Raw genomic sequence first — 19,432 nt, forward strand, 5'->3', positions numbered from 1 at the left:
AATTAGTACACAACTGTTTTCTCTGTTATACTCAAGGTATCTAATATATCTAATAATGTCAGAAGAAAAAACTACTCGATTAAAATTGAACCACTAGAATATTCAGCAGAAGATCCTCAAAATGAAGAGGATATTAAGTCTGAATCTTGTTCAGAGAATGGAGAAACATGTCTGGAAAGATTTATGAATTCTAAAATAACTGTAGAGGAAGAAATCAAACAGGAATTAATGCAGGCTCCTATAAACCCTTTCGTATGCACAATATGTGATAATGCATTTGCTTTAAGACACCATTTAGATCGACATATTATTGCTCATAACAGAGAACTGCCAATTCATGCCGGAGAACTTCTTTTGAAGTGCAAAATATGCAACAGAGACTTCCATTCATCAAAAGGTTTGAAACGACATATGTACACTCATACAATATTGCTCATAACAGAGAACAGCCAATTCATTCTGGAGAACTTGCTTGCAAATGCAATATATGTAACAGAAACTTTCGCTCACCAAAAGGTTTGAAACGACATATGTTCACTCATACTGGAAAACAGCAACATATCTGCAAAATATGTGATAAAACATTCACACGATTGATTCGATTAGAGAAACACATGCTTATTCATTCTGAAGATCTTCCTTATAACTGTGGAATATGTAACAAACTATTTCGTTCCGTATATAGTTTAAAAAAACATATGACTAATCATTCTGGAAATTTTCTTCAGAAATGTGGAATATGCAATAAATCATTAGCACAATCTGATGCTTTAAATGCACACAAGTTTATCAATTCTAGAGAATTTCCTTATCAATGTGAAACATGTAGCAAATCTCTTCATGCATCAAAAACTTTAAATAACCATAAAGCTCAAAAATATAAGTACCTATATGAGAAGAGACACTTGGGTGCTCATGTGAAAGCCAGTGAAATATTTATAAACGGTTATTTCTGTAAACCTGCTCTAATTATTGTGATTATTCTAGTATTGTTTAAATTGATGTACACATTTATATATTGATCATAAGCTTTTAGGACATACAAGCACTTGGTTGTGCATTATAATTAATTTAATGCAGATTTTTTAGTGATATCAGTTCATGCAACTTGCCTCAAGGCAAAATGCTACTTACATCTAGTAGTTTTAGTTAAATTATATATCGATTTTATTAGCAATAATATGTTATTTAATGTCTCTTACTGTGATTGTTAATTTTAAATTTGCCTCATTTACAAATTTTCGTTATATTGTTCTTGTGTTGGCAGCATGTATACATTACGATTTTCATTGTTATGACATGACAGAATTGGCATCACTGGAAGGCTTTTGATATCAACATTCAACAAGACGTTTGTAACCTAGAAGCAAACTTTGCAATAATAATGTTTAATAAATTTATTTTTTAATATTAAATTTGTATATTTAAGTTTTAATTTAGTCAAAAATGAAGAATGAACGTTCAGTGGATAATTCCAGACCGTTTAATTATAAGTAGTCTATCAAGTTTTCATTTGCAGGTGTTTAGATATATAAATTCATTAAAAATATTTATTTTACAGCTCATCAAATATTAAGTTTGACTGGTATTAGCTTCGAGAGGAAGAGCATAATTGTAAATATTAAATACAAATAATTTTCACTTTATTTTATCAAACTACAAAAATTTGTGTACTCATTTTTATAATAGGGCTTCGTGGAATTGACAATAGTACCTTTGAAAGACAATTTGAGAAGCATTAAACTAAATGCTAAGCAATGTAGAATTTATAGAGTCACATTAGGCGATTGTGAGGCTACTTTTCAATATTTTGATCCCTTTTTGGATATCTGCAAAAATGATTCAAAGACGTAAGTTGTTCTATGTTTTTACCCATAATTATCAATTTCTACTAGTAGGATTGTTGATAAATATCCTTTCTATTACCAGGAGGTCTTTGGAGGTATTTTCCAAGTGTCACTTAGCGGCTGCTCAAAATATAGATCCTGATTGTAATGCAGGAGAATTATTTATCAATGTGCCCCATGAAGCAAGCCATCTCATTGGTGAAGGTAGAGGTTTAAGAGTTGGAATAGAATTTTCTTTAGAGCAACCTCAAGGTGGCTTGCATTTTGTTGTGCCTGAAACTGAAGGCACCATGGAAGAGGTTTGTGAAAGAAAATCACAATATAACTGGCAGTATTTTTATGATTGTTTTTTTTGGAGGGCAGCTCATATGTACACCTATGCACATGAAAACTCATCAAGACTCTGGTTTCCTTGCGTGTATTCTTATGCAGAGCCTTGTACTTGGAGTCTTGAGTTTACTGTTGACGCAGCAATGACAGCTGTCTCTTGTGGTGATCTTGTAGAAATTACTATGACGCCTGATATGAGGAGGAAGACTTACCATTATGTTTTAAATACTCCTGCTTGTGCTCCTAATATTGCTTTAGCTGTTGGGTATGGACTAGATATATCAATATTGTATTATTTATCAATAACTTTGTGCTTTTTTTTTTCATACTAGACCTTTTGAAACTTATGTGGACCCCCATATGCACGAAGTGACCCACTTTTGTCTACCACAACTAATGCCATTATTGAAGAACTCTGTTCGATATATGCATGAAGCTTTTGAGTTTTATGAGGAAACTTTAGCTACAAGATATCCATATCCTTGTTATAAGCAAGTTTTTGTTGATGAGGTGAATAAAGTTTCTTTAGAATTTAATTTAATTCATAGATTGTAAAATAAATCCCCTTTTATTCTTTTTAGACTGTTCAAGATGTAGCTGCCTACACTACCATGAGCATTCTGAGTACTCATTTGCTTCATTCCATAGCTATAATTGATCAAACTTATATAACCAGGAAAGCAATGTCTCAAGCAATAGCTGAACAATTCTTTGGCTGCTTCATTACTATGCAGAGCTGGTCTGACACCTGGCTCAATAAAGGAATTGCTGAATATCTATGTGGGTTGTACTCGAAGAAATGTTTTGGAAATAATGATTACAGAGAGTGGGTTAGACAGGAATTGTTGGATGTAAGTAACAGATTATGTTGTCATATTACTTTGATGTATTATTTTACATTGTTGGTGTAATGAAAAAAAAACAAGTGCATGTCAGATTGAATTTTACGGTTTATTAATATTGCATGAAAAGCTTACAAAAGTGTACAGATAATTAAATAATTGCTTACAAAAAACCATACATAATCGAGACTCTAATGTGCGTTTGTGGAATCAAAAAAATGTCTTACATTTCAATCAAGATATAGAAGCGAATATGGAATCGGACAGTAAACCATCAGAAATCCCAAAACTACGAAAGACCGTTATTGGATCCAGCAAATACAGCAAGATACCTCGCGAAGAAGGTCGGACCAATATGTTTACATCGGAAAAGGTCTCGCTGCGTTCAACTTCATCAGTTTCTGACTCAAGACAGGAAGTAATATCATCTAGTAATAGTGCATCTACAAGCCTCACTCAACCACATTCTGATGTCAAGAAACCTCCTAATTCATGGCAAGTAGTGAATTTCAAAAAAAGAAAAACTTCATTTGAACCATTAGGAATAGATGTCAAAATTCAAAACAGATTTTCGGCCCTTTCAACAATAGAAACAGCTAATGATGACATCTCAGTTAAACCGGCTCCAGTCAGTAAGCCCCCTCCAATATTTATTTACGGAGTTGACGATATTAATGTTATGTCTAATCAATTAAATGAAATAATTCCGCACGATCAATATTTCCTGAGAAGTTTAGCTAACAATACATTTAAAATTCTATGTAATTCTGTCGACCATTTTCGAACTTTATCCAGACATCTAAAAGAAACTAATGCCGTATATCATACATATCAATTGAAAGAAGAGAAGGCTTATAGGGTTGTTCTTAGAAATGTACACTTTTCAACAAGCACAGATGCAATTAAATTAGAACTATTAAAACAGGGTCATGTCGTACGTAATATCCTAAATATTAGACATAGAATAACAAAAGAACCTCTTAATATGTTTTTTGTTGATCTGGAACCAAATAGAAATAACAAAAACATTTATAACATTTATAAATTATTCAACTGCATAATACGCGTCGAACCACCGAGAAAGTCCAACAACATTATACAATGCTCTCGCTGTCAACTCTTTAATCACACCAAAAAATACTGCAATAGACCATTTGCTTGCCTAAAATGCGGAGACAATCATAATACTAAAGCTTGTACCAAAGATCCGAATGCTCCGGCATGTTGTTATTTTTGCGACGGTGCTCATCCAGCTAATTATCGCGGTTGCTCATACTTCCAAAAAATTAAAGAACAAAGAAACAAAACTCCAGTAAATCAATCAGTCATAAATCCAAATCCAAATAACCAAAATTTTAAAAATTCTAATAATTCTAATTCTAATAATAAAATAAACAACATTTCTCCGGCCTTAAATCCAACAATTCAAAATTCATCCTATGCAGACATTGCAAAAAACAATTACTCTGCTTCTAATCATTCACCTTCAAATCCTGATTCTGATTCTCTAGCAACACTTATTTTAGAATTTAAAAATATCTTCAATCAGCTTTTGCAACAGAACACCATAATAATAAATATGTTATCCACGTTAGTCAACAACAAAAGCAATGGCAAAAATAATTAAAATTGCTGAATGGAATGCCAACGGTTTAATACCTCACAAAAATGAAGTAGAATGTTTCTTAAAGTTAAACTTAATAGATATCTTATTAATCTCAGAAACTCACTTCACTGAAAAAAACTACTTTAAAATTTATAACTAACTACACTACTTATAATTCAAATCACCCAAGTGGCAGGGCTCGCGGCGGTTCGGCTATATTAATCAAAAATAATATAAAGCATTTTGTTCTACCAAATATTTCTGATGATTTTCTACAAGCAACTCAAATTTCTGTTGAAACAAATTTATATAATTTTTGTGTTTCTGCTGTTTATTGTCCACCAAGATTCAAAATTTCTTGTGCTCAGTTTTCTTCTTTTTTCTCTCAATTAGGTAATAAATTTATCATTGGTGGTGACTTTAATTGTAAACATATTGCCTGGCGTTCTAGACTGACTACAGCCAAAGGAAAGATTCTTCATGCAGCCATAGGGCAAAATAACCTCTCCTTTATTTCAACTTGCAGTCCAACTTATTGGCCTTCTGACCCTACTAAAGTTCCAGACCTTTTAGATTTTTTTATTGTGAAAGGTATTGATCTTTCAAATCTCAATATTGAATCTGGTTACGATCTCTCTTCAGATCATTCTCCAATACTTGTGACGTTTAGCACATTTCCTACTCCAGTTATCAACAATCATATTCTACACAACAATCTTTCTAACTGGATTCAATTCAAATCCATACTTGATTCAAAATTATTTGCAAAATCTAGGCCTACAAGCGTTATTGATATAGAAAATAATATAGATTATTTTTCTGAGATTGTACGTGAAACAACCAAGCAGATCACCCCGAACATTAATCCAAGAAATGATAATCTAATAATTCCGCAAGAGATTAAGAAGCTAATTGCAGAGAAACGAAGAGCAAGACGTACCTGGCAACATTCTCATCTACCAACGGATAAGACATCGCTTAATCATCTCAATAACACGCTGAGGAAAAAAATGAAAGAATGGAAGAATTGTACATTCAGGTCGTATATATTGCAGCTAAATAGGTACGATAATTCCATATGGAAACCAATCAGAAACAAAAGTAAACCCCTACAACAAAACCCTCCTCTGAAAATAACCAACCAAAACGGATTCATTTGGGCCAAAAGCAACGAAGAAAAAGCGGAGGTATTTGCTGATCATCTAAGTAGCATTTTTAGCGCTCGAAATATTTCCCAGAATAATTTAATTAACAATTTCATAAATCAACCCATACATTCTACACCGTTAGGACATTTTTCACCAAAAATGATGTCTTATGTGAAATAAAAAGGATAAAAAACAGATCTTCGCCAGGTATGGATAAAATTACTCCAAAGATGTTAAAAGAATTGCCTACAAAAGGTATTTTATATATAACAAATATTTTCAACGCCATACTTCAATACAATTATTGGCCCACAGCGTGGAAGACTGCAGAAATTATTATGATCGCTAAACCAAACAAAAACCATCACACTGCTAGTTCATACCGTCCTATCAGTCTTTTATCGATATTATCGAAAATTTTAGAAAGACTTTTGTTGCAGAGATTGTCAGAAGATCATCCGAATGATAGTTGGATTCCTCACCATCACTTTGGCTTCAGAAAAAATCACTCTACAATTCAACAATGCAACAGAACGGTGTCTCGTATTCTTGAAGCCATGAATAGAAAGGAACACAGTGTAGCCGTATTCTTAGATGTCAGTCAGGCTTTTGATAAGGTTTGGCACTCAGGACTCCTATATAAAATCAAAACAACTTTTCCAAACTACTTCAATATCTTAAGCTCATATTTGCTTAATAGAAAATTTAGAATCATAATTAAAGATGTGACTTCGAGCATCAGAAATATAGAATGCGGGGTACCACAGGGCAGTGTGCTAAGCCCTGTACTTTATCTTCTTTTCACAAACGATATGCCCACAGATGATCTTCTAACCATATGCACTTACGCCGATGACATAGCAATTTTTTCATGCAATTCCGATATTAGAACAGCAACTTGTCAGTTACAAAATTATTTATCTAGTCTCGAAAAATGGTTTTTAGATTGGAATATCAAAATCAATATCGAAAAATCACAGCACATAATTATTTCTCTAAAACATCACAACAGTCCACCTATCATCATGAACAATTCAATAATTCCACTATGCAATTCTGTTAAATATTTAGGCATGCACATTGATTCGAAATTGACATGGAGAACGCACATTGAATATAAAAAGAAACAAATCCAACTGAAATAAAAGATTTTTACTGGCTTTTTGGGAGGAAATCTGAAATCTCTCTCGATAACAAGGTACTTTTGTATAAAACAATCATAGTGCCCATTTGGACTTATGGAATCGAACTATGGGGTTGCTCATGCAAATCTAACATAAACATCATTCAAAGGTGCCAGAATAAAATTCTGCGTATCCTTACTAATGCGCCTTGGTATATTTCGAATTTTTGCCTACATAAGGATTTGAAAATCTCAACAGTCAACGAAATGATCAAGATTAGAAGTTCATCTTTCAACAATAAATTAATCCAGCATACAAATCCTACAATTCAAGCGATTCACAGACCGATAAGAAGATTGAGCAAGAAATGGCCTTCCGATCTACCAAACACCTAGCCCAATGTCTGCACGCGTCCTGACGTAGTACGCGGCATACATCATCACGTCATCTTTCATTTATGTTATTATTTTTGTATTACTGTTTTAATTTAATTTTTATTTCAACTTTTTTCATTTTATATTCAATGTATTGCATTTTTTTTTTTTTTTTGTATTTTTTTTTTTTTTGTAAATAAGACATTAAAGTCTTGATTAACAAAAATAAATTGTAACAAAAAAAATTTTACATTGTTCTGGCTTTTAGGTTGTGGCTTATGAAGAACAGTATGGTGGTATAGTTTTGGATCCCAGCCAAGCGCCTGCACCTCTTCCTGTTGCCGCTGCCTCTGGCACATCTCCTGTAACAGCTGCTGGAGGGCCCCAAGGACGAGGAGGCAATCACCATGCTACAGTGGCTCAAAATAATGGACAGAATGTACACCATTTCCCTACCAGAAGTCTGCATACTATGTCACCAAAGTATATACAGGTATATGATCACACACATTTTATTAATGTTGGATGCATTTTATTAATGCATTTTTTAGGCAATGAGAAAAAAGGCTCATTTAGTCATTAGAATGTTGGAACATCGGATTGGTCAAGAATTACTGCTGCAAGTGTTTAACGAACAATTAGCTTTGGCTACGAATGCTTCTACACAGAAAATTGGTAAAATACATTTAATTAACTTATTACATATTATGATTTTTGTTTATATTCTTATATTTAAGGCAGTGGATTATGGCATCATATGCTAATTTCTACAAATGTCTTCACAAAAGCTATATTTACTGTTACCGGCAAAGATATGGCTGTTTTTGTTGATCAGTGGGTGAGGACTGGTGGACATGCCAGATTTTCGCTGACATCAGTTTTTAATAGGAAAAGGTAATAATCAGAAATCATGCCATCTGTTTTCTGCATTAATTAAAAAGTAAATGAATTTTCTCAATTTAATTCCTTTTTAGAAATACTGTAGAGTTGGAAATTGGACAGGATGCAGTTAGTCAAAGAGGTATTAGAAAATATGTTGGTCCATTGCTAGTTACTTTGCAAGAACTTGATGGAACTTTTAAACATACTTTACAAATTGAAAATACAGTTGTTAAAGCTGACATTACTTGTCATTCCAAGAGTCGTAGAAATAAAAAGAAAAAGATTCCTTTGTGTACAGGAGAAGAAGTTGATATGGATTTGAGCGCTATGGAGTAAGTAAAGTAAAGTTATATTTTTGGCTTTTATATCCATATTGATATATTTTTTCTTTTACAGTGATTCTCCAGTTCTCTGGATTCGCCTGGATCCTGAGATGACTCTTCTTACTTAGATCAACTCAAATCGACCAGCCAGATTACCAATGGCAGTGTCAGTTGAGACATGAGCGCGATGTTATTGCTCAGATGGAAGCGATTGATGCATTGGTACGCTACCCAACTCCTGCCTCGCGAATGGCTGCTTGACTGTCACTATTGAGTTTTCACTTGGGCATGAACAAGCATTCGGCAGAATAATTTTACTGATTTTCAACACTATTTCCTCAAAAAACTATACCTGTTGCAATGGCAGGTGAATGACATTCAAAATTGTTTTCAAACAATATTTGTGATTGTCATAAATGTATCATCAAGCCGTAATGGGGTGATAGTATTGACTAACTGTCCTGGAAAAGATTAAACAAAAAAATATCTCAAGTTATTTGAAAATTATGAGCTTTTAAGTACAAATTAGAGCTTTGGTAAAATTGTGACCATTTTTCGTATATCGTATTACTTTTCTTCATTTATACTTTTAATTTATTCATGACAAGTTAGGTCAATACTATCACCCTGTTTGGGGCAGGCGAGATGACTTGAACAAACTTTCAGATGTAGTAGAGACAGATAGAGACCCAGGGGTCAGACATGCTCTCGTTAGAATGCTAATTGATAAACCGCCTTTTGTAACAGGCATAGGTGGGATACGAAGGATTTGGTAGAAAGAATTTGGAATAATATCAAGTAAGATTAGATTTGTATATAATGCATAACTCTGCAACGGTTAATGTTTATTTATATTTTTAGTGGCATGTTGTCTCATGATACAAGATTACGTTGTGATCTGGTAGATTTATATTTTGCATTGTATGGATCTAGAAGACCTCAATGTCTTCAAAGCAATGAAATGTCTAACTTGGTTAAACCTCAACGAGTATCAAATTCTAGGCCTAGTTAGGTCCACATTTTGGAGGAGAGGTAAAATAAAATAAGCATTATCTCTTAAAGCAAATTGCTGGAACTTCATATATAGTAATTTAAAAGTTTTAAAAGCTTTAAAGTTTTAAAAGCTTTATGAAAACTAGACTTTCCAACTTTAGAATATTTTGATTTTTTTATTATTTATATTTTTTGAAAACCTATAGATATTGAAAGCACTGAACCCTACCTTTCCTAAAAACTAATCATTTGCTCCAGAAACCGCTAGCCTTCCAAAAATTACATAATAATACTAATTTTCTCTATTTTTTAGTCAAAGCACCATTTCACCACCTCCATGGCTACTTCAACAATAACCAAACCCAGTTACAATCCCTCGCCCTTGATGTCATCTCATGACATGGACATATCAATGTCCAGTGGGCATCTGAAGAGACCTCCTCCAGAATCACAAGATGTTCGTGGTCTGCATAACATTAAAAGCGAATGAGATGAAATCGATAAAAAGCCTGTTAAGAGGGAATGTTTGGACATGGATGACCAACTTGGAAGACAGATTCTTGATTATTCTGATATGCACGAGGTTAAAATTTAAGGTATAATAGATTCTGATAATAATCTTTATGCATTTAATTGATCATGTTCTTTCATATATATTTTTTGTTTAATAGAGTGAATTAGAAAGTGATAAAAATATTGAATTCATGAGGCAAAATGTAGCGCTGCCTATTGATCGAAAACCATTTGACTTGAACAGTTCATTTGTGAAGTAGGAGTCTCAATCTGGTGCTGATGCAAGCATTTCAAAGGTGAGTTACATGTTTATATAAACAGAAAATTTAATATTATTGTAAATGTTGTTTTGTGATTAAATTTCACATCTATTAAGAGAAATTCCAAAGAGTTTATAAAATTCATAAGATCTTGACATTTTTAAACAACTAACATAATTTTCAAACAATTTCAGTATTTTCAGACAATTTGCAAACTTTATGCATTTTACATACAACATTTGAAACTATTCTACAACATTTTTAAACAATTTACATTTTCAGTAAATTTGCAACATTTTTAGGCAATTTGTTTGTGTATTTTATAACATTTTGTTAGTATTTACAACATTTGAACAGTATTCATAACATCTTCAAACAAATTACAACATTTTCAGGCAATCTGCAATATTTTTAGACATACTACAACAATATGCAACATATTTAAACAAATTATGCCATTTGGAGACAATTTATAATATTATTAGACTATCTATGACATTTTGAAACAATCTTCTCGATGTGCTTATATTTTTGTTACCACTGTAGATGAAAAAGAAGAAAAAGGATAAAAAGAAACACAAGCACAGCAAAAAGAGACTCTTCAGGACAATCTATTAAAAAGCACCATAGTCATGATGGCAGCGGACAGCATACAAAGACACATCTATCAAGTGTTCTCGAACAGGATAACCAGGAGACTCTAAGCAGTGTTAGCTCAACGTCAAGCCCTGGTTCAAATTCACAAGACGTTCTTTGAGATATTTGTGATGAGGTAATTTATATAATTTGAATTATTCGTATATATATATATATATATATATATATATATATATATATATATATATATATATGATATTCAGTTTTCAGGGCAATACATCAATTAAAAAAATTTGTATGACTTTAAAACATTTTTATTTATTCCATACGTTTCGACACATTGTTTTGTGTCATCTTCAGTGGACTATGTAATTGAATTAATCCTAATTATTTCATATTATAAATGTTCACAATGCACAATCCTAATTATTTCATATTATAAATGTTTACAATGCACTAAAAAACCAATCCTTGTCATTTTAAGTTGAACATATATAAATTTTTGACTGAGTTTTTTATGAATTTGTAAAGTACATCACGCCGTACATTTCTGTGTTGCGATGCGTGGGTGACGACGTCAACATCTTGATACTTTTCCCATTACCTAACGACTATCTATGTACACGTATATGATTTTAGTACTTCGTTTGGGCTTTAATGATATTTATAACTTATATTTATAATTTAACCTACTAATTTAAAAATCTATCATTAGCCTTAATATTCTGTAATACGAGCAAAGATTAATTTAAACACTACATATTATGTTATCGAATAAAAACAAAATAAAATAAATTAATTTATAACGATAACATAATTAAGAAATCAAAGGGATAAAAAAACTTGATATTTATTCCCGATAGACTTGTGTAATAAATTTTAGTTTGATACGATTTTAAGGGCAAGTTTAAAATAAAATTTGTAACTTAAATTATAACGTCTTTATGAATTTTTCGAAGCTTTAATACCACCGGTTACATAAGTTTGTATTTTTTTTTTGTTTAAAACGCTATTTACAATTTTTATTCATATTTTATTATATACATATTTTAAATTATATACACGCGGCAAGTGCTCGCGTTTATGCGGCAAGTGCGTACCGTGCAGTATGGGAACCGTGCTATAAGAAACTCGTACAATTTTAAGAACTCGTATTTAACATACAATTCAGGCTAATTCGTAGTGCGTTCTATGGAACCTTACATAGTGCAGTATGGGATCCGTGCTATGAGAGACTCACAGTTGCTACAAATCGCACCATTTTTATCGCGCTGTACGGAGACCAAGAAATACAAATTGAAGTAGAAGTAATACGGACGAAATGACATGCATGACATTGGCGCGACGCAGTAGTCAGCTCAAACGTGTTTTTAGACAGCTATTATATAATCAGGCATGTCTAAAAGATAAAAGTCGATAACAAAATTTACATCAATACCCTTTTGCACAACGAACTTATGGGCTGTAGACCAAATACCGTGTAATAAGAAGTCCGTGTAGTCGGAGGGATGTCGGATTTTTAGCTCCGTGTAGTATGGGAACCGTGTACTTAGAGTGCCGTGTAAAGCGAGGGCCTACTGTATAGTATATATTAGGGTGGTCCTTAATATGGACATTTTCGAATTTCTTTCGAAAAATTCATACATCTTTTTTTATTTTCCAAAAAATATTTTTGTAATTTTGCATTAAAAAAATTCAAAAAATTGCCCAGGCTAAGCAGAATCTAAGTTTTGAACTTGTAAATTTTGTTTTTAGGTATGAATGTGTAAGAAGAACTTGTTGGCAATACAATTTTCTAAGATTTTTATATGTAGCAAATTTTAGTTAGCGTAATTTGTTTAAGAGATATTTGGTTCTGAATATTAAAAATAATATTAGAAGTACTGAAGTAAAATATGTTAGATACAAAATTTTATATAAGTATGTTTATTTTGATTTGTTTGTGTTATAAGGTTTAAATGTGTAAGGAGATGTTGTAGGCAATTGAATTATGCATATTTTTTGTATTTTGCAAATTTTTGTTAAACTAACCAGTTTAAGAGATATTTGGTTTTGAATATTAAGAATAATATTAGAAGTACTGAAGTAAAATGTGGCAGGTACAAAATTTTATATTAAGTAAGTATATTTAGATTTCTGTGTGTTGAACAGTATAAATGTGTAAGGGGATGTTGTAGACAATGCAGTTTTCTAAGTTTTTTATATTTTGCAAATTTTTGTTAGCGTCATTCATTTAGGAGATATTTGGTTTTGAATATTAAAAATAATATTGATTGTACATATAAAAATGTCGAGGATACAAAATTTTATATAAGTATGTATATTTCTAATTGTGTGTGCTATATTGTATGAGTGTGTAAGGAGATGTTGCAGGCAATTGAATTTTGCACATTTTTTGTATCATGCAAATTTTTGCTAGAATGAAGCGTTTAGGACATATTCAATATTAAATATTATAAACAATTTCGATAATACTACTGTAAAAACATTGGGTGCAAATATTTATATTAGCATGAATATTTGTATTTATGTATACTATATATATATAACCTATAAATGTGTAAAATGATTTTGTAGCCTAAAAAATTTTGCACATTTTTCGTATTGTACAAATTTTTGTTAAAGTAATAACTTTAAGAGATATTTGATTTCGAAAATCAAGAATAATATCGAAAATACACTTAATATTTAATATTTAATTTTTCTATTTTTAAACGTTATTTAGAGTACACAGAGTTATTGTAGAGCTATCTAATATTAGACAATATTCTAGATTATTCAATTTTGACCAAATTTGCGAAATACATCATTCATATTAAACTCATGATTTAAAAGTTACAAATGATATATGCAATAAATACACAATTGAGTTGATCAATATTTAATTTTCTTGTTTTAAAAGCGTTTTACAGTATACCGAATTGCTGTAGGGCATTATAATATTAGACAATATTCTAGACTGTTTAATTTTGAACACATTTGCCAAAAACATTATACATTTTGAACAAATGGTTCAAAAGATACAAGCGATTTAATAAACAAATGCACAAGCGCGTCGATTCGATGTCGATACGAATTGTTTCGTACTATATACAGTACAGTGGGTCAAAATGTTTTTATATGGTAAAAATGCATGTGGGGTATCAAATGAAAGGTCTCGACGAGCATTTTACGAATATCACAATTATGGACCTTAAAAACCAAAAGAGTTCCGTATCATTTACATTTACCTAAAATATAATAGTAATTCATTAGTTTCTCAAGAAATTGTGAAGCTAGATTTTTGTAATAATAATAATATTATTGATAATTTAATTTTACATAAATTTGCCGAATACATCATTCATATACATCGAATGCAATAAAAGTTACAAGATATATAATAATAAAAAATGCATATGAGCTGCTGAATAAATAGTACGTGTTAATTTACTACAAAGTTTATATACTGATTTTTATAAATTACCAAAGTTCGTTCGCTAAAATTCATCTCGATTTTCATCACTTGATTAAAAACTTTGCAAGTTTTTAAGTACTCAGTATAAAAAGATGCGATTAACTTTGCATACTTTGTTTCGACGTATTTCTAAATAAAAACAAATTGCAATACTAAAATACATTTCATGTTGGAAGACTGATTCATGATTAATTATTTCATTCGTTTCAGGAGGAATAACACTATATTTCTTAATATGTTCCCCCGAAGGGAACATATACTATTTAAAAATGTATTCAAACTATTGTATTAAATTAACTTGTATTTAAATTATATTTCACTATAGTCACTTCACAAAAGACAACACTTGAATGATATATACAAAGTATTGTTTAAGAATTATACACATACAATATATCTATTCGAGAGCTCACGCTCATAAAGAAGCTCGGTGGTTCAAAATTGTAGAAATAAGTGCCACGATATATTATTATTTTGTTTATAATGACAATGGTAATAACACTATGTGTGATTATATTGATCATTTAAAAAAACGTAGATATTATTTCAGTATTTATAATAAAAAAGAAAAAAGTTAAGAATTATAATTTTGGCATTTCGAACATGGAGCCAACAAAAACGAGATCCGATCTGACACTTGAATTTATTTTTTGTTTTCTCTATTATATATATATATTAAAATTTTCCCCATTTTCTAATCAAGTACGCACTTGTGTGTGAAATACCAAAAATTTTTCGAGTGTATCTAATTTTATTTTCAAGCACCAAGATTTAATTAAATTCAAGATTTTCCCAAAAGATAAATAAGATAAAATATCTTAAAGTGAGCGAATGATTATTAAGAAAGTTTAATTACAGAAAATATTCCTTAACCTTCAAATAAATATTAATATTATTTTTGTAAAATAGTTTGTATAAAAATATTAAGACCAATTTATTATTGAATGGTATAAAAAATTTTTTATGTAAATTTAGGAATTGCAATTATAAAATAGTTTCCAATATATAAAATTTATATATCATTAAAAAATAGATATATAAAATAATATTATTAGAACAATGCACTTACCTAATTTTCCTTTAAAATTAATTTCTTTTCACTTTCTTGATAATCTGAAATAAAATGAATTAATATTATTATTTTTTATTATGTTTCAATTTTAGTTTCATAATAATATTATCTTATTAAAAATCTAATTAAATTCTTTATAAATTTTAATTTACTAAAATTAAAATTGTAAGACAAATTTATGTAAGAAAATATATGTAAAACTTTGTTACTACATTTAATAAAAGATTGGATTCTTTTACGTTAAGCTTAATTTTGTAATAATTTAATATAGTTAATATATATTATGTAATATCGCTATAAAGCTAATAAAATTGTCTATAAAACTGTATATAACAAGTTAAAACTTTTCTAACTAATTTATGTAAAAAAATCATAAAACTTTAAAATTTAAGATCGTGCGCTATTAATGTATTTACATCTAATATTTTCAGAAATTAAGGCGATTACATTTTTTATTGTTAACTAAGTTTTATAATAATTTATTATTATTAATATATGTTATATAATATCGTTGAAAAGCTAATAAAATTATCCACAAGACTGTATACAATAGTAGTAGAACAATTCAAAGCTTTTCTAACAAACATATTTAAAAAACACCATCAAACTTTAAAATTTTAGACCGTGCGCTATTGTATTTAAATCTCATTTTTTTTGTATGTTTTTTCATGGTTAGCTAAATTTTATATTAATTTAATTTAGTAAATATATATATTATGTAATGTCACTAGAAAGCTAATAAAATTATCTACAAAACTGTATACAACAATTTAAAACTTTTCTAACAAATTTATCTGAAAAAACACCGTCAAACTTTAAGATCGTGCGCTATTAGGTATTTAGATCTCATTTTTACAGAACGTCAGGCGGTTACATGTTTTTAGGGTAAGCTAAATTTTATAATAATTTAATATAGTAAATATAATTCCTGTAATATCGCTAGAAAGCTAATAAAAATATCTACAAAACTGCATATAACAATTAAAAACCTTTCTAACAAACTTATTACAAAACACCATCAAACTTCAAGATAGTGCGCTATTATATATTTAAATCAATTAAATCTTATTTATTTTTCGGATTTTTCATGATTAGCTAAATTTTATAAGAATTCTATACGATAAATATATATTATGTAATATCATTGAAAAGATAATAAAATTGTTAACAAAACTACTATAACAGTTTCAAATCTGTTTATACAAAATTACTTTGTAAAAAACCGTCAAATGTCAAAAATCATATATCATAACAGTACGGTTACATTTATTTACATTTTGTCAAAATACGAAATAATTTAGTTACAATATTAATATATTATGTGATATCGTTTAAAAGGTAATGAAATAAAGCCGTATCAATCGATTTGGAACTTTTCATAAAAAAATTATTTAAAATGTGTTGCTCATAAAATCAATAATTAATTTGTTTCTACCGAAATAGTCAAATAAGGTCTTTTAGATTAATATTTTCAAAACTAGTCAAATATAACTAAAATATTTGGAAAATGCATTGTAGGATTATTATATTCTTTTAGAATGTAAAATTACTGAACCGATTTTAAAATTGATTTTGTATAGTACGGTTATATTTTTAAAGATTATATATATATATATATATATATATATATATATATATATATATATATATATATATATATGATATTCAGTTTTCAGGGCAATACATCAATTAAAAAATTTGTATGACTTTAAAACGTTTTTATTTTTTCCATACGTTTCGACACATAGTTTTGTGTCATCTTCAGTGGACTCTATTTTGAAAGTACAGATAAAATTATTAATTAAAACTAATATATAATAATCCTAATTATTTCCTAATTATAATTGTTCACAATGCACAATGAAACCAATTCTTGTCACTTTAAATGTAACTATAATAAATTTTTTGAATGAGTTATAGTCTATCTAAATATATTTTATTCCAAAAAGACAAGAAAGCTGCAATCACCCAAGCCTTATAAACCATATTCTATTACAGAGACTTATCAACTCATTTCGACTAAAATTTAATATTTATTTAACCATGATACTTATAGGATAATTTTAATATATCGAAATTATTTTATGCCCCGTTTTATAAGGACGAGTCTGCTTTTATTTATATCTTTTACATAAAATTTATTATGTTAGAATTCTTTTGTTATTTTTGTTTGGTTTTTTAGCTTATTAACTTCTTTCAAATTTTAAAATACTTTGGGTTTTAGGTGTTAATTTAATATTTTATGTTTATAAAGGCCTTTGCTTATCATATTTTAGCAAAAGTTTAGAAAAAAGAAAAATGGGATAATATATTCTTATTTAATTTTTTTTTAATTAGTTTCTTTTGTTTACATTGAAATTCAATTTGTTCTATCCTTTTATTTTTAAGCAATAAAAATTCTTTCTCATCGTTTTTAAATGCTTTGTTCTTACATTACAATCGGCTTTAATATGTAACAATTTATTTAGCAAAACATTTTTGTAATTGTTTTCTAATTAAGAACATTTTTAATCTCGCGTTTTCCGATCAAATTTTTAATTTTTTTCACATCAGAATCTAAAAAATTCTTAAAATTTAAATTTTAAATAAAGCATATGCTCTGATTTTCATTATCATTATATTCCATATTGTTTGTTACATAGTTAGGTTTGTTAAAATTTAATGCTATTTTTTTTATATTTTCAACAAAGTGTAGCAACAGACATAATAATTTTATCTTAATTATCTAATATTCTTTCTTAAGTGGTTTCCGTTCGAGCCCCAATTCTAAGAAAAGCTTAAATATTATTACCTGTAACATGGTAGATTATATTTTTATGTTCTCTTGTTATTTTCTTTTGATAGATTTCCTTTTTGAGCTATTCTCTATTTGCTTGCAACTTTTTTTATCTTCTATATAATCTTGCCTTTTTGTAATCCAGCCCAAAAATCATTTCCAAAATTTGTTTTTTTTTTGTAAGAGACAGGATTTCTTTATTACTAGCTTTATACTTTATACCCATCAAAGATCCTTTAGTGATAAATGTTTGATATGTTTCATCTAAAAAGCAAATAATTCTTATAAAATCCTAGCACTTTATACAAAATCTCTATCAACATTTATAACTAATAAAAAAAGTTAAACATAAAAAGAAAATAACTTTTTTTCAAAAAATGTCAAATTGTAGAAATAAAGTCTAATTTGGTTAAATAGAAACTTGTAATTTTTTAAATAAAATAAAACTTAGGAACATTAAAACCAAAATAAGATTGATACTTTTTTATTGTTTGGGTTAATCTTTATCTTATTAAATGTTTCAAATAAATAAAAATATTTTCTGATATTTTTTCTATACTTTAATTTTAAATCAAATTTTAACTTATATAAATGTTAAAACATTATTCTCATTATTTTTTAAACTGATGAATGTATTTATATTTGGAAAGATTACAGACTATTTTTCTTTTTGATAAAATTGATATTTTCACTCAACTTAAGATTATACATTAATTTTTGCTAATCGTACTAAAAAATCAGAATAAATTAAAAACTCTTTTGCAAAGCAAAAAATAGCTATAAATGCCTATATGAAAATGATAAACATGATATTCAAGCTGAGAAACTGATTGTTATAAATGAATATCAAAATCTGATCAGATTATCCGTCAAAAGTTGCTAAAAATACCACAATTGTTATTATATTTTGCATAAATATTTATATATAACATTTATAATATTAATTAAAATTTAAAACAATTAAAAGAAAAGTTGTTTGATTTATTATGATGTTTATATGCGTACTTTAATTTCAGTTTAAGAAAATTCAGAAAAAATGCAATATACAAGGGTTGTTTATGTTTATCTCGTCAATTATGGCTTAAGAATTCAAAGTATCGATGAAGAAAACAATAAACTGATTTTAGTAATTCAAACATTACTATAAACAAAAATTCATCTTCTTTTAAGATTTTGTAGAATCTTTATGTAATATTAAGATTATTTTACATAATAATTATTTTATCACAATGTTGTGTATTTAACCCACTAACTATAAAAATCGTTTTTTTTCAAACAATTCCAGTAA

The 19,432-nt window shown here is 28.8% G+C and overlaps 1 pseudogene; it reads left to right on the top strand.

Annotated features, from left to right (window-relative positions):
• The window catches only part of LOC113371140, a 12,445-nt pseudogene extending 2,486 nt beyond the window's left edge, over window positions 1-9,959 (top strand).
• The last annotated feature ends 9,473 nt before the right edge of the window (window positions 9,960-19,432 follow it).

Source organism: Ctenocephalides felis, unplaced genomic scaffold (assembly GCF_003426905.1).
Source record: "Ctenocephalides felis isolate EL2017-DRISC unplaced genomic scaffold, ASM342690v1 CF-g0.4_SCAFFOLD_00092, whole genome shotgun sequence".
Lineage (NCBI taxonomy): Eukaryota > Metazoa > Arthropoda > Insecta > Siphonaptera > Pulicidae > Ctenocephalides > Ctenocephalides felis.